Source organism: Leucoraja erinacea, chromosome 18, assembly GCF_028641065.1.
Source record: "Leucoraja erinacea ecotype New England chromosome 18, Leri_hhj_1, whole genome shotgun sequence".
NCBI classification, from domain to species: Eukaryota; Metazoa; Chordata; class Chondrichthyes; order Rajiformes; family Rajidae; genus Leucoraja; species Leucoraja erinaceus.
The window spans coordinates 18,611,900-18,629,849 of NC_073394.1; the positions used below are offsets into that span (position 1 = coordinate 18,611,900).

Consider the following 17,950-nt stretch of genomic DNA (forward strand, 5'->3'; position numbering starts at 1 on the left):
TGGAGGGGGAGGTTACCTAAAATTGGCAACTTCAATGTTCATACCATTGGGTTGTAAGCTACCCAAGCGGAATATGAAGTGTTGCTCCTCCAGTCTGCGTGTGCCCTTACTCTGGCGATGGAAGAGGTCCAGAGGTCCAGGACAGAAAGGTCAGTAGGGGAATGAGAGTTAAATGGTTAGCATCAAAGAGATTGAGCAGGCCTTGGCATACTGAACACGTGGTTGGCGAGTCTACGCTTGGTCTCGCAAATGTACACCAGATGTAGTATTTGAGGTTAGAGGAGGTGAATGTGGACCTCTGTCTCACCTGGAAGGATTGCTGGGGTCCCTGGATGGAAGTGAGGAAGGAGGTATAGGACTACAAACTGTCTGAAGGGTCCCGAGCCAAAACATCACCTATGCATGTTCTCTAGTAATGCTGGGGTGTATGGGAATGCTTAGGGAGTAGCACCTCCGGTGGGGGACATGTGGTGCTCCTTTGAGGATAGTTCACCGTTGGTCCCCACCTGGCACCCAGCTCTCACCTGTAGCTCCAAGAAGCTGTTAGCATGAGGCAGCTGCCACACCCTGGAAAACCGCTTTGGCTGACGTGCTAAACCTGGTGAGGGTAGCCGACAGGTCTCAAACCCTCTGCGAGTTTCGGGGCTGGCTCAGCCTAACATGCAAAGTCTGTGCTGGAATATTGGGCGGAGGAAACCCACTGGAGGATTCAACGGTTAGGAAGGCGACACAGCAGCCCACTGGGAGTGAAAAGGACATTTTAAAGCATGAAAGAAGACATGGGCGTCCAATGCAGCCAAGGGAGTTTCCAGCCGTAACGTTTAACCGTGCCACTGGAATCCATTGGGGTTGTTCGTGTGCAGCAGCCTCTCAACCTGAAGAGTCAAGAGAGTTTTATTGTGATGTGTCCCAGATAGGACAATTCAATTCTTACTTGCTGCAGCACAACAAAATATGTAAACATAATACAATCCCTCTCATGCACAGGTTTTTCTGCAAGTCTATCAGTCTATGGACTCTTGAGCCACACTCGATACCACAAGACATGAGACTGTGCAACCATGCTATTGTTGTCTACGAAGGGTCACCACCAGTAATGCTGCATGAACCGCTGAGTTAATCCAGCATTTTGAGTTCTATTTTACAAACTATCAGTCCTAAGCCCTCAAATCACCGTAATTAGCTAGCTTTCAGCTGGGTATTTTCATGCAGTTATATTATTGTCTCTGATTGCTATTACTACATTCTTTGATTGAAATCCATTCCACTTACTCCATTCTGCAGAACTAGAGAGAATGTTTCTTATCTCATTCGTCTTCTTATCTCTAGAAACACAAGGAATAAATAATTTTCCCTATACATGTTGAAGGATTCTGTTTACCTTCAGTATGCGTTAGATTAACTGTAGATCTGCTGGGATATTATTTTTTTAGTCATTGACACCTCCCTATTGATTTGCTCTACTGTTTTCTTCTCACTATCTGCATGCCTGTGGTAAACAACCAGCAATATAACTGGTTCTCTTCATCTAACTTTCTCAATAGATTCAGTTTTGAAATTTCTGTTAGATCTGTGAATTTAACCATTGATCAATACTACAACCCATACATTTTCTCCCCAACTTGCACCAAAACTCACCCTTTATCCCCCAACTCTTCCTCATGAACACTTTGTGCCCAGGAATGGTTAACTGTCATCCCCTGCAGATGTTTAAGCCACACTCCCATTAAAGCCACGACAGTATAATTGTTTGTGGCATTTTACAACTGTGACTTGTCAAACTTAATTTGTAACACTCCTTATTTAACACACATGCATTCCAACATCATGCTGGCCTACTTTGCTCATTTTCTCAATTTATTTCCATGTTTTTTTCTCCGTGCTTTCAGTATCAGCTTGTTGCTGCGGTGGTCTTATCCTGCTCTCTTTCCCAAAGTTTGAATAATTCTCCACAAAATTAATTAACCTCCCCAAAAGAATTTTGGTCCAACACCATTGAAGTGCAACTTTAAGAGCTTGTATCGGCCTCCCATTTCCCAGAACTGATACCAAAGTCCCTAGAATCTAAAATCCCCTTTCAAGCATCACTACAGATCGGCAAGAGTGCATAGAAAAGAGATAAAATGCAACTTCCAACAACAAACAAAACGAGGACAGCAAATAAACAAAACAAACACAATAAGGGTAGCACAGTGGCTTAGGTGGTAGAGTTGCTCCCTCTCAGTGCCAGAGACCCAGGTTTGATCCGAATCACAGGTGTCATCTGTATGGAGTTTGTACACTCTCCCTGTGACCACATGGGTCTTCTTGGCTGCTCTGGTTTCCTCCAACATCCCAAAGATGTGCAGGTTTATAGGTTAAAAGGCCTCTGCACATTGCCCGATGTAACATAGACTAGCGTGAATGGGTGGTCAATGGGCGACATACACTCGGTTGGCCAATGCTGTATCTCTAAACTAAACAAAACAGCTTCAAAAATAGTCAATTTCTTTACTTTCTTTAGCAATTGTGGTATTGTGCTAGATTCAATTTATAATTTTGGTTTGGAACATTATTTTGTTTTGGCTCTATTTTTGTGTCATAGATGATTTGGTGTTTAATAAAAAAAAACATAAGATTGATTGTGGGAGAGAGGTGAAGGGGGAATTGAGATTTTGGTTACTGAATCATTTTCAAAAGATTTTTCATTTACAGCCCAGGCAGACACCTCCCTGTATGGGGTGCAATCTCCCTTCTTCCTCCTTGCAGTTGTCTTAGTATGTATTGCCATTGCTCCTTCTCACAGTCATGGTCTAGTCAAGGGAAGTCTCCATTGTCCAACAGAAAACTATGGAGTAATTTATCCAACAATATATTTGTAAGTAGTTGATGACTCCTTTAAATGATCCTGGTGAGCACTGCTAAAACTGTGTTTACCAAATTTGTAGATTATATTAAGATAGTTAGAGGGGCAGGTAGTGTAGGGAAAAGCTGGGAGAGTGGGCAAAGAAGTGGCAGATGAAATACAGTGTAGCAAAGTGTACAGTCGTAGCACTTTGGTAGTAGGAATAAAGGCGTAGACTATTTTCTAAATGGGTAGAGAATTCGAAATCAGAGGTGCAAAGAGACTTGGGAGTGCTGGTGCAAGATTTCCAAAAAGTTAATTTGCAGGTTGAATTGGTAGTAAGGAAGGCAAATGCAATATTAGCATTTATTTTGAGAGGACTAGAATATCAAAACAGGCATGTAATGCACGGATCAGATCGCTTTGGAGTATTGTGAGCAGTTTTGGGTCACATATCTGAGGAAGGATGATCTGGTGGTGAAGAGGGTCCAGAGGAGGTTTATGAAAATTACTCTGGGGATGGCTGGGTTAACATGTGATGAATTTTTGATGACAATGGTTCTGTACTCGCTGAAGTTTAGAAGGATGAAGGGTCACCTCATTGAAATTTATCAAATAGTGAAAGGTCTGGATAGAATAGGTGTGGGAAAGATGTTTCCACTAGTGGAGAGAGCACTGTCCCAGAATAAAAGGCCGTACCTTTAAAAAAGAGATGAGGAGGAATTTTTTTTAGTCAGGGTGGTTTATCTGTGGAATTCATTGCCACAAGCAGGTGTGGAGGCCAAGCAATTCGGTATTTTTTAAGGCAGAGATTGAAAGATTCTTACAGATTAGTAAGGGTGTCAGGGATTACCAGAAGAAGGCAGGAGAATGCAGTTGAGAGGGAAAGATAGATCAGTCATGATAGAATGGCAGAGTAGACACGGTGGGGCAAATGGCCTAATTCTGCCCCTATGACATGAACTTGTGGCCAGCTGTATTAAGATAGGATGTTTGAGCGCAGAGTACCAAAATGCTATCCATTGTGTTCAACAGCTCTCCATGCTTCTGGTAAATGATCATTGCATGCAGTAATATGGTCACCAATTTGATTTGTGAAATGATGTGCACATGCAGGATATATTTTGATCTTCAAACAGAATCTTTGTTACATGCAAGTGGACACTACCTGGCACAATATAATTCCAAACAGTTAAAACACTTTGGCCTATAATATTTTTACTTAAATTATCTCGTATAGAATCATTACAGCACAGGAGGCTATTCAATCAGGAAGGCATGGAACAATCCAGTTATTCTCATTTGCTTATTAATATACAACAGAACAGCACAGGAATAGGCCCATCGGCTCACAATGTCTGTACCGAACATAATGCCAAGATAAACTAATCTCATCTCCTTTGCACACGATCCACATCTCCAAATTTTCAGCATGTTAATGTACAGATAACCCTCGTTATAATGGACCATTAGTGGGGGAATGGGGTAGGAGTGATCGAGGAATGGTGCCCTTTATTGCTGATTGTTCGCTATAACTGAGTAAGAGATTCCCTCCAACCACCCAGTGGTCACTCCTTGAAACAAGTTGTTTCCAAATACAGTATAAAGTTATTTTTAACAGACAAATCAATATTTTTGTTACTGCAACTAAGGGCTGTTTTTTAAATTGTTTAAGAGTATTATTGCACAAGTATCGATCGAAGCAATTGCTTGTCAATTTCAACGACCTCCTGCTGTGTAACTTGCAGCCCGTGTTCTTAAAGAGACAGTGGTGTCTGATTACTGCGGGGGACGCTCCATCGGCTAGAACCAAAATCCATTATAAAGAGGTCCGTAATTACGAGGGTGGGGGTCAAGGAAAGAGCGTTCACGTCGTGGCCCTGTTTCCACCAATCTTTCCACCACCACGCACAAGAAGCACAAGGCAGACACCATTGTATGCAGATGCCGAGAAGTGTGTTCAGCCCTGGCTGAACAATTTCTAATCTTATGATGTGGACTCGATAAGAACAAGATTACGAGTGTCATATTTTTGCCCCACACATCACCTATAAAGTGGGGGGGGGGAAAGATTTAATAGGAACCCGAGGGGTCACTTTTTTTTTTTCACACAAAGGGTGGAGGGTGTCTGGAAAAGACTGCCAGAGAAGGTAATTGAGGTAGATACCATTACAATGTTTAAGAAACATTTATACATGTACATGGATAGGATAGGTTTAGAGGGATATGGGCCAAATGCAGGCAGGTGGGTCAAGTGTATATGGGACGAATCGCTATGGGCAAATTGGGCAGAAGGGCTTGTTTCCACGCTGTATGTATGACTATAAACTTTGCCACTCACCTTAAAGCTATGGCCTCTAGACTTTGACATTTCCATTCACAGAAAAATGTTCCGAGTGTCCACTCTCTCTCTATATCTCTCGTAATTGTATATATTCCTATCAGGTCTTCAATGTTCAGCACTCCAGAGAGAAAAAAATCCAAGGCTGCCCAATCCATCCTGGTAGCTAATACCCCCAAATCCAGGCAGCATTCTGCTCTCTCTCCAAAGCCTCTACATCCTTCCTGCAATGGGGTGATCACAACAGTATACAATATTCCAAATGTGGCCTAAGCAGAACCTTCATTGGTTATTGATATAATTGGTCCACGGAGTCCATGTTTACCATAGATCACCCATTCACACTAGTTCTGTTATCCCACTTTCATGATTTCCTCACTCTTGTACACAATGCCCTGAGCGACAACGGCAAGCATACTACACGCCTTTACCACTCTATCTACTTACGTAGCTACTTTCAGGAAACTATGGACATAGAACTGAAGACCTGTACATTAATGCTGATGAGGGTCTTGCCGTTAACTCTATTCTTTCCCCTTATATTCAATCTCCCAAAATGCAACATCTCACACTTGCTCGGATTAACCTTCATTTCTCTTGTATTCCGCCCATTTCGGTAGCTAATCTATAACCGGTTGTATACTTTGACAGCCTTCCTCACAGTCCACAGTTCCAGCAATCTTGGTGTCATAAGCAAAATTACTAACCAACCCATCTATATTTATGTCCAAGTCATTTATATATGTTACAGAGGCCGCAGCACAAATCACTGCAGAATTTAACTGGTGATAGACTTCTAGCCAGTATAACACCCTTCCATCACAACCCTCTGCCTTCTATCAGTAAGCCAGTCCTGAATACATACAGCCAAATTACCACGAATAATGTTCATCATAACCTTCTCAATCAGCCTACCATGGGGGACTTATACAAATGACTTCCTAATGTCCATGAAGGCAACATCCACTGCCCTAGCCTCATCAATTCGTCACCGCCTCATAAAACAAAACTCTTCGAAGATAGACACAAAATGCTGGGGTAACTCAGCGGGTCAGGCGGCATCTCTGGAGAGAAGGAATGGGTGACTTTTCGGGCCGAGACCCATTTTGTGTCTACCTTCGATTTAAACCAACATCTTCAGTTGTTTCCGAAACAAAACCCTTCATCAAGACTAGGATAAGCTAGAAAATAAGCACAATTTAAATAGTAGAAAATGGGAGGGGTGTAAAGAACAAAGCAAATGTGTCTCTAATAGGTTAAAATTGCAGAAGCAAAGAACTGCAGATGCTGGTTAAAACACAAAAGGTCACAAAGTGCTGGAGTAACTCAGCAGGTCAGGCAGCATCTCTGGAGAACATGGATAGGTGATGTTTCAGATCGAGACCTTTAATATTACAATCTAACCAGCTTTCAACAAATCTAACAGTTATATGATCTGGCAGAGCTGAAATTGCAGAATTTCGTATTGAGCCCTATGGCTATAACAGAAGATATGATGCTTTTCCTGGATGTTAGGCTTCACTGAAACAGTGTAATAGGACAAAGACAGGGAGGGACAAAGACAGAAACAAAGACTTGCATTGACAGGTAACTCCAACTGAAGTTCTGCAGCTATTTTTTGTTTTCTACAGATGGGTCTTCAATGGTGGGATATATCCAGTGTTGTAATTTCAGATATCTAGCAACTGCAGTGTTCTGCTTCTCACTACTCTGGTATCTTTTATTCGCATTTCTATTCCATTCAACTATTTACATCTCTTTCACAAATCATCAGGACTCGAGTCTTTACCACCTTCTCAGCCTGAAGTACCACTATTTGCAACATTCAATCTCTTGTTCTCCAACCCTGTAGACATTTCAATTGTTTTCTGCACTCTCTGCAACCTAAAATAAATCTTCTTTCTGGTTTCCTAGTTCTGGTGAAGTCATATAATTCAAATGTGTTTTTTTCTTGTTTGTCCCTCAAATAGATAGTCAGATATCTGCATTTTTTCCGTTTTTATTTCATATTTCAATAATGTGCACCTTTTTTCTTGCGATTTCTAATTCCATTATATAACTTCATGAAATTGTCTCATTTTATTTTGAAAGTCATGACTCAATCTGCCATTGCACACAGTCAATTCCAGTTTATAACGATATTGTCTGTGAATAAACGTATTATTTTGCTAACCATCATAAATTTATGGCTTCGGGAAATTTTTCCATATTATCGGAATGGTTTCAATCACCTTTGAATCGTATCTGTTTTAAGGGGGACCACACTAGTTTATTCAGTTATTCACATAACTGAGGTCCACCAATCTTGGGGCCATTTTGATTAAATATTTTTTCAGGCAGTCACATCCTACTAAAAGAAATGCAAAGTGCTGGAGTACCTGCTGAGATACTCAGCACATTGTATCTCATTCAGTTTATATCCATCTGAAAATCCAGTGTCCACAATTAGTCACAATGCTTTGGCACATAAACTGGTCCTGAGTTTTCTCTTTCTTCTTTGAATCAAATGATTTACGTTATGAAACTGGAGGCAAGTCTTTTTTTTTTATCACTTTTGCATTAGAGAAGATATACCAACTGGGAAAACAACAGCAGTCTGACACTTTGGCAGGTTTCCCAAGGAACTTGGTAGATGGAACCCATGTGTCCAACAGGGTTTCACACATCACACACACACACATACATAAACAGGAAAGACAAACCACTCAATAACTGTGAACATGGTTTATGATCATGCAACTGTGATCCTTCACACTAATACTCATTATTCAGAAACACTTGTAATCCTTTTATTATGTAAACATTTAATGTGCCTGCATTATATGAAGGTCATGAGAGAAGTAACAGATGGTTCTTGGGATATCAGAGCCAGCATATGTGGCCATGACTTTATTGGAAACCAACAACAGCACAGTCAAAATGTAACAAAGCCCCTGCCTTCATTGCTGTTAATCGTGTTGTAAGAATCTGGTATGGATGGTAAGGTTCCAAAACGTCACCATCTGCTGCGAGCAGTGCAGATTTATTATTACAAAGGAGGGAAGTCAATTGAACTGTTGGCTAGCAGAGATAAAGGATCAAAACAATAAGAATTATTGTCAATAGTGCTTCTTCTTTTTCTTAGGATGACCCTATTTCCACTTTAGTTTTGTTGGTTCTGAGATGGTTAATGAGGCCAATGTGGGAACCACAAGCTCGGAGTCCTTCAGCCATCATTGATCTATGTCCCCACCCCCCATTGCCTCATTTGGAACAGCGATTAGAGTATGACATATTTAATCCTTCTCAGATCATTCGCCTCTTCATTCATATTTTTTCCTGGTTTATAACCTGTACGTGCTCCTTCCCTTCAATATGAAAATATCCACTGTGTTTTTATCTGTTCAGAAAACGAAGACCATTCCGTGACATACATTATATATCAGATGGAAGAAGAGGAAGATATAATATCAATGATCTGACATGTGCATTCACCATGTTTAGACACAAGGAACTGTAGATGCTGGAAACCAGTATAGAACACAATGTGCTGGAGTAACTCAGTGGGTATCGCAGCTCTCCTCTTTGACTGCGGGCACCCAACCTCGACAGCCGCCGATCGTCTCCTGATGGCTCCATGAAGCCGATCCAAAGTCCGGCCATGTAGACCCGCCGCCCAGCTTTTCCGCGCCCGCTAAGAATGCATCGTTGTGGAGCACCAGTGTTGAGGATTACCCTAGAGGATGATTTGACCCCTATCCTCACTGATTGGGGTCTGTTGGTCAGGAAGTCGAGGATCTAGTTGCAGAGATGAGTGCCAACTTGAAGTCCCGCGAGTTTGGTGATGAGCTTGGATGGTATAATGATGTTAAAGGCAGAGCTGCAGTCTGACGTATATGTCTCTCTTATCCAAGTGTTCCAGGGATGAGTGGAGGGCCAGGGAGATGGCATCATCTGTGGCAGTAAACTAACTGCAGTGGGTCAAGACTGCTTGGTAGACTGGATTCAATGCGTTCCATAACTAGCCTCTCAAAGCATTTCATGCTGGTGGATGTCAAGGCCACTGGATGTTCATCGTTTAGGCATCAGATCTTGTTTTTCTTCGGCACTGGGGTGATGGGGTTCCTCTTGAAGCAGATGGATACCTCAGAATGGAGTAAGGAGAGATTATAGATGTCCGTGAATGCTCCAGCTAGCTGGGCCACAGCTACTAAGACCACAGCCAGGAACTCCGTCCGGGCCAAATGCTTTCCGTGGGTTCACTCTCAAGAAGACCGATCTAACATTTGCAACAGGGACCCTGGGAAGATGCACATGAGTCTGAAGTGGTGATTCCGGGCGCAAATGCTCTTCTCCGTGGGTAGTTGAGGCCAGTTCATTGGCTATATCTAAGAGGGAGTTAGATGTGGCCCTTGTGGCTAAGGGGATCAGGGGGTATGGAGAGAAGGCAGGTTGAGTTGGATGATCAGCCATGATCATATTGAATGGCGGTGCAGGGACGAATGGCCTAGATGCACATTCTAGTTTCTGAAGGGACGGGTGTCAACACCCTGTTGGCCTTCTGCTCAAAGCATTCAGTTCATCAGGTATGGCCGCATGAACGGAATGCTTTTTAAACGGTCTAGACTCTGCAACTCAGGGCAGTGAACACTAATGATTCACTACCTTCTTATACACCTCATCTTGAAATTATCATCCTCTTACCTAGTAACAATGTTCCCTAATTTGAGATTCTCCCAGTGGTGGAAACATTTAACATTTACCCTTTCATCCCATAAGTATCTTGCATATTTCAATAACGTCACCCTTGATTTTGAAAATCCAAAGAAAACAGATTAAACTTCTTTTGCTGCTCATGCTAAATCAATCTTCGCTTCTAAAGAAATAGGTTCAGGTTTATTATTGTCACATGTCATAGAGTGATGCAGTGTGGAAATAGGCCCTTCAGCCCAACTTGCCCACACTGACCAACATGTCCCAGCTACACTAGACCCACGTGCCTGCACTTGGTCCATATCCCTCCAAACCTGTCCTATCCATGTACCTGTCCAACTGTTTCTTAAGCGATGAGATAGTCCCAGCCTCAATGACCTCCTCCGACAGCTTGTTCCATACACCCACCACCCTTTGTGTGAAACAGTTACCCCTCAGATTCCTATTAAATCTTTTTTATTTCACCTTAAACCTATGTCCTCTGATCCTCGATTCCCCTACTCTGGGCAAGAGTAGGGGAATCCACCCGATCTACTCTTCTCATGATTTTGTACACTTCTAGAAGATCACCTCCTCGTCCTCCTGCGCTCCAAGGAACAGAGACCCAACCTACTCAACCTCTTGCTATAGATCAGACCCTCTAGTCCTGGCAAAATCATCGTAATTTTTTTCTGAACCCTTTCAAGCTTGACAATATCTTTCCTATAACATGGTGCCCACAACTGAACACAATATTCTAAATTCGGTCTCACCAACGTCATATACAACTGCAACATGACCTCCCAACTTCTATAATACTCTGACTGATGAAAGCCAATGTGCCAAAAGCCTTTTTGACAACCTTATCTACCCGCGACTCGACCTTCAAGATAGCATGCACCTGCACTCCTATATCCCTCTGCTCTACAACACTCCCCAGAGGCCTACCACTCAGGTAGGTCCTGCCCTCGTTGGACGTCCCAAAATGCAACACCTCACACTTCTCTGAATGAAATTCCATCATCCATTCCTCAGCTCACCTGGCCAATCGGTTCAGATCCTGCTGCAATCTTTCACAACCATCTTAATTTTCTGCAAAACCACTCACTTTAGTATCACAGCAAACTTGCTAATCTTGCCCTATATGTTCCATTCAAATCATTGATGTAGATGACAAATGGTAACTGGCCCTGCACCGAACCCCGAGGCACACCACTAGTCACAGGCCTCCAGTCCAAAAAGCTTTATTTTGCATGCCATCCAAACAAATTATATATCATGCATTCATACAATCAAGTACAATTCAAGTACAATAGATACAAATACAAACAAAGAGGAAGATACAGAGTGCAGAATTATAGTTCTCATCAGTGTAGCGCATCAGATCCAAATATGAGATCCAATTCAGTCTTTGGTATTGCAGACACCATTCAGCACATGTTGTGAAGTTAACCTACAGTCTTAACTTTTGGACAAATTCACTATGTTCACAATGCAGCAAGCTCTCCTCAAACTATCTACAAGCATTTAATAATGATTAAGAATTTAATAATTGCCTTCAACAATGCAGTTTCAGGATTTGTCCCTGCCATTCAGATCTGCCTTCCTGTAATGGATCACATTTTCATATTTGCATATCCATAATTCAATTTCACAGGAAAGTGTTAATTGGGCATTGTGTATGGGATGGCATCACTTGTGCCTGTTCTTCCGGTGTCGCTGGAACCTCAGCGTTTATTGACCTCCAATAGCTGTTGAGGTGGTGCCAAGTTGCTGCTTTGAACTGGCAGCTTGTTAACTGGAAAGCTTGTTAAGTGGCTGACATGTGCCTTGTAAATGACACACTGTAGCTGCACCTCAACAGTGATGGAGGAAGTGAATCTTCTAGGTCAATCATTAATTGGCACTTCAACCTTCACCATGTTAACAAACCTGCAATCACTTCTATATGCACGGTACACAAAAATGCTGGAGAAACTCAGCGGGTGCAGCAGCATCTATGGAGCGAAAGAAATAGGCAACGTTTCGGGCCAAAAGCCTTCTTCAGACTGAACAGGAAACATTTTTGATCAGTCTGAAGAAGGGTTTCGGCCCGAAACGTTGCCCATTTCCTTCGCTCCATAGATGCTGCTGCAGAGTTTTTCCAGCATTTATGTGTACCTTCGATTTTCCCGCATCTGCAGTTCCTTCTTAAACACTTCCATACGCACCCTAGACTTGCTCTTCTAGGGTTTGGATTGTGTAAACACCATCATTTTAAAATACTCTTCTAAATTAATCACAATCCCGAGTTGAAATTGATTAAAAAAAATAAGACGTTTACAGGACATAAATTCACATTTTGATGTGAGCAACTTTCTTAACTCAGAGTTTTCTTCCCATTTGAAAATGAAATAAATAATAAGATACAGCTAACTAACAGGTTTAGAGCAATGCAGATGGAAGATCATTTGTAATGCTTTTTTATATTTTTTCAGTCATTTTTTCAGTAGGAATATGAAATGGAAAATATAGTGGCATGAATGGTATTTTTATTCTACATGCAGGCATATAGGGCGATAGATTCTCCCAAAATGTTCACAACTAATCATTATTTCAACGTACATGAACAATGAAAATAATGCACTGTAGTAATCAGTCAAGAGCACCTTAAAATGGCGCTGATAGGGAAAACAAATGCAAAAAAAAAATCAATTCACAAAATCATCATGGATAAATATCCTTGTAAGTCCTTTTCCTTGTAAGTTATTTAACTTCTCGCAGATAGTCATCACCAAAATTCTGGTATGGCAGACACCATTGGGCATATGTTTTGAAGTTAACCTGTAGTCTTAACTTTTAGACAGATTCACTATGTACTTGTTTTTATAACTATTCCACCACTGGCAAGATTTATTGCAACTCTGAACACATTCCAATACACCTATTAAACCTTTTCACAGCATCTGTGGAAGAAAATGCATCAATTTCAAGTTCAAAAAGTGGAACAATAGATTATCTCATGTGGAAGGTGCCTATGTTCCTTTCCAAAGGTTATTAATCAATTTGGCTGGTGAAATGCATTTTGGAATTGTTTTGGGTGCAAGTTAAATTCAAGATAAATTATGTCAATTGTTTGTCTTGGATTAGACTGGATCCAGTTTTGGATGATCAGAAATATTGTCCTTGGCCTTCATTATAAACTCCATTCCCTTGCTGCTGAACCAGACTGTCTGATGTCTTGGTGTCATATATGATGCCAAGTAAAATGTCTATTGGATAGCTGACATTATTTAAGACCACTCATTCCCACTGCTGTAAAATTACTCAAACTTGCCTTTACCTTAGCTGTCATCTACTGATAACATCTTCATCTATCCTGTTATTTAACCCTAGATTTAATTTTTCCATATGCAATAAACTTATGCCCTCCAAAGTTTTGCTGTACATTTCCTTAGACCCACATGTGTTCACCCATTATTCGTGCTTGCAATTAAGCTAATCCTCCACTGCTTTCAAATGCCTTCATGGACTCACCCTTTTAGGTCTTCAGTTACATCGCTTCCCTCTCCAACTTCCACCCTCTCTTCCCTGCTTTACCACTCTCCTTAGAGTCAATCTCTTTGACCAAGCTTTTGGTTTATGAAGAATACAGAATTTCCATTTATGTTGTTCCTTTTATGTTCATCCCAGGAAGTCTCAAAACATGAAGGAAATATTTCACAATGTAGTTTAATATCAAGCTGTTTGACAAACACGTCTGAAGTTCCTTGTGGTTCCTGCCATGCCAAAATTGTTCTAGATTAGACAAGTCCTTGCTGCATTTCTACACCAAGCTGGCTGAAGATGTTACTTTCTTTGGTAAGCAAAAACTGAATGAAACACACTAATATTCTATCATGTAATAAGGAAAACAGATAATTCCCTATTGTTTCAAATAATGTCACAATGGGGAATATCTAACCTTACACGGCTTAGTCCGAGTCATACTGTCTCACTCACCATGTTGACGGGCTATCAGACATCCTACCAGAAACATAGAAAATAGGTGCAGGAGGAGGCCATTCAGCCCTTCGGGCCAGCACCGCCATTCATTGTGATCATGGCTGATCATCCCCCAATCAATAACCTGTGCCTGCCTTCTCCCCATATCCCTCGATTCCACTAGCCCCTAGAGCTCTATCTAACTCTCTCTTAAATCCATCCAGTGATTTTACCTCCACTGCCCTCTGTGGCAGGGAATTCCACAATTTCACAACTCTCTGGGTGAAAAAGTTTTTTCTCACCCAAGTCATAAATGGCCTCCCCTTCTATGACTGTGTGTGTCCCCGGTTCTGGATCCGCCCAACATTGGGAACATTTTTTCTGCGTCTAGCTTGTCCAGTCTTTTTATAATTTTATATGTTTCTATAAGATCTCCCCTCATCCTTCTAAACTCCAGTGTATACAAGCCTAGTCTTTTCAATCTTTCCTCATATGACAGTCCCACCATCCCAGGGATCAATCTCCTGAACCTACGCTGCACTGCCTCAATCACAAGGATGTCCTTCCTCAAATTTGAAGACCATAACTGTACACAATATTCCAGATGTGGTCTTACCAGAGCCCTATACAACTGCAGAAGAACCTCTTTACTCCAATACTGATATCCTGCCAACATTCCATTAACATTCTTCACTGCCTGCTGTACCTGCACGCCAACTTTCAGTGACGTGTACAAGGACACCCAGGTCTCTCTGTACCTCCCCCTTACCTAACCTAACCGCATTGAGATAATAATCTGCCCCCTTGTTTTGACGCCAAAGTGGATAACCTCACATTATATTATACTGCATCAACCACACACTCAGCCTGTGCAGGTCACCCTGCAACCTCCTAACATCCTCTTCATAGTTCACACTGCCGCCCAGCTTTGTGTCATCCGCAAACTTGCTAGTGTTGTTCCTAATTCCCTCTTCCAAATCATTAATATATATGGTAAAGAGTTGCGGCCCCAACACCGAGCCTTGCGGAACTCCACTCGCCACTGCCTGCCATTTTGAAAAGGACTCGTTCACTCCTACTCTTTGCTTCCTGTCTGTCAACCAATTTTCTATCCACGACAACACCCTACCCCCAATACCATGTGCTCTAACTTTAGTCACCAGTCTCCTAGAGACCTTATCAAAGGCTTTCTGAAAGTCTAGATATACTACATCCACTGGCTCCCCTTCATCCATTTTACTTGTCACATCCTCAAAAAATTCCAGAAGATTAGTCAAGCATGATTTTCTTTTCATAAATCCATGCTGACTTGGACTAATCCTTTTACGGCTATCCAAATGCCCCATTATTACCTCTTTAATAATTGATTCCAACATCTTTCCCACCACTGGTCAGGCTAACTGGTCTGTAATTCACCGTTTTCTCTCTCGCTCATTTCTTGAAAAGTGGGGTAACATTAGCTATCCTCCAATTCACAGGAACTGATCCTGAATCTATTGAACACTGGAAAATGATCACCAATGCATCCACTGTTGCTAGAGCCACCTCCCCGAGGACACTGGGATGCAGACCATCAGGCCCAGGGGATTTATCATCCTTCAGTCCCATTAGCCTACCCAATATTATTTCTCGCCTAATGAAAATTTATTTCTGTTCCTCTACCCCCTTAGATCCTCTGTCCTCCAGTATTTCTGGGAGAATATTTGTGTCTTCCTTGGCGAAGACAGATCCAAAGTACCTGCTCAACTCTTCTGCCATTTCCTTGTTCCCCATAATAATTTCACCCATGTCTCCTTCAAGGGACCCACATTTGACTTTGCTATTCTTTTTCCCTCAACATATCTAAAGAAGCTTTTACTGTCCTTTTTATATTCTTGGCCAGCTTCCCCTCGTACTCCATCTTTTCAGCCCCCGTTGCCCATTTTGTTTCCTTTTGTTGTCCTATGAAAGTTTCCCAATCCGGCTACTCTTTGCTATGTTATACATCCTTTCTTTTAGTTTTATTCTATTCCTAACTTCTCTTGTCAGCCACAGTTGCCTCCTACTTTCCTTAGAATCTTTCTTCTTTTTTGGAATGAAATGATCCTGCGTCTTCCACATTATGCCCAAAAATTCCTGCCATTGCTGTTCCACCGTCATTCCTGCTAGGATCCCTTTCCAGTATACCTTGGCCAGCTCCTCCCTCATGCCTTCATAGTCCCCTTTGTTCAACTGCATCACTGACACTTCCGATTTAATCTTCTCCTCAAATTGTAGATTAAAAATAATCATATTATGATCACTACCTCCAAGTGGCTCCTTTACCTCTAGTTCTCTTATCAAATCTGGTTCATTGGACAACACTAAATCCAGAATTGCCTTTTCTCTGGTCGGCTCCATTACAAGCTGCTCTAAGAATCCATCTCGGAGGCATTCTACAAATTATCTTTCTTGTGGTCCTGAACCAACCTGATTTTGCCAGTCTACCTGGATATTGAAATCCCCCATCACCACAGTGGCATTACCTTCCTTACATGCCAGTTTTAACTCCTGCTGCAACCTACACCCTACATCTGGGCTACTATTTGGGGGTCTTTATATAACACCAATTAGTGTCTTCTTGCCTTTGCAATTCCTCAACTCAATCCAGTGACTACCTCGTCAGTCCCTATGTCTTCCCTCGCAAGGGTCTGAATTCCATGAGGGAACCAACAGAGCTACCCCCCTCCTCTGCCCACCTGCCTGTCCTTTTTATAGGATGTATAACCCTGAATATTAAGTTCCCATGCCCGATCCTCCTGCAGCACGCACAGTAATCCCCACAATGTCATATCTACCAACCTCTAACTGAGCCTCAAGCTCATCTACTTTACTTCTTATACTTCGCGCATTCATATACAATATTTTTAATTCCTTCCGCATCTCACCTTTCACATCAATCCCTATTACACTTGGCCATACTCTCTTATCCCTTTGTGAGCTTTCTTTCCCGTTAATTCTGGGGTCATTAACTATCGATTTACTCCTTTTCCCTTTAACTCCGTCCTTGACTATCCCATTTGACACCCTCCCCCCTTATTTAGTTTAAAACCACCTGTTAAGGTGCAATCCGTTCCTTTTGTACAGTTCCCCCTTACTCCAAAACAGATCCCAGTGGTCTAAGAATCTAAATCCCTGCACCAGTTCCTCAGCCACACATTCAGGTCCTGTATCTTCCTGTTCCTGCTCTCACCAGCACAAGGAACTGGAAACAAACCGGAGATAACCACCCTGGAGGTCCTGCCCTTCAGCTCTCTAAAGTCACACTTCAGAATATTCATCCCCTTCTTTCCGACATCGTTTGTGCCAACATGCACTACCACTTCCAGGTGTTCAACTTCGCTCTCGAGGATTTTCTGCACTCTGTCCAGGACATCCTGGATCCTGGCACCAGGGAGGCGGCACACCATCCTCGAATCCCGTCTGTTGCTGCAGAAACACCTGTCCGTACCTCTCACGATAGAGTCTCCAACTACCACGGCGTTGCCTGACGTCGGCCTCTTTGGTTTTGGCTCAACAGCACTTTTTGCTTCGCAAGCCAGTGCGCCGCTCAGTGCGTTAACATCTTCTGTCCCGACAGTTTCTAAGTGGGTGAACCTGTTCACAAGAGGTACAACACCCGGGGACCTTTGCATTCCATGTTTCCTTCCCTTTCACACCGTCACTCTTCAGAAAGCAAAAAAAATCCCAGTTTTCATGAAACAAAGTACATCGGATGAATTAAAACAAAGTAAAAAACGCTCAACTTTTTAAGTGTTGAAAATCATCTAGCAGAAGTGTCTGGATTTTAATCTAGTTGCTCAACCCAATTTAAAATAAACCTGTGGACAAAGCTCTGATTTTTCAAAAGTCACATACAACTGTCTCTTTCCAAATACTCATGTTGCAAAAACTGAAATTTAGTAGCTAACTAAACAAAGAAATCAGTGCAAGTACTATTGGAATGACACGTCCCTGTGGAAGTTTGGATGGAGAAGGGGCTAAAACTTTACATCCACACTTTGACAAATCGAGTTGGATACGACATTTTGGGTTTAACTTTTATCTGGAACATTTAAACACAGAAAATAGCCATAACCACGGTATATACCCACTTTCTAAGTGGGCCAGGATTCTAATACAGGGGTGAGCTG

At 42.0% G+C, this 17,950-nt stretch overlaps 1 long non-coding RNA gene across 9 annotated transcripts in view; it reads right to left on the reverse strand.

The window, feature by feature from the left end:
* The window catches only part of LOC129705716 (uncharacterized), an 89,890-nt gene that overhangs the window by 71,410 nt on the left and 530 nt on the right, over positions 1–17,950 (reverse strand). The window contains exon 1 of one of the 9 annotated variants that reach the window (XR_008724955.1): positions 525–2,475. The exons of 7 other annotated variants lie outside the window; for them this stretch is intronic. This is a non-coding gene — a long non-coding RNA (uncharacterized LOC129705716). Of the gene's footprint in view, positions 1–524; positions 2,476–17,950 lie in introns of those variants that run through there. One more of the 9 variants, XR_008724953.1, reaches the window with a different exon arrangement.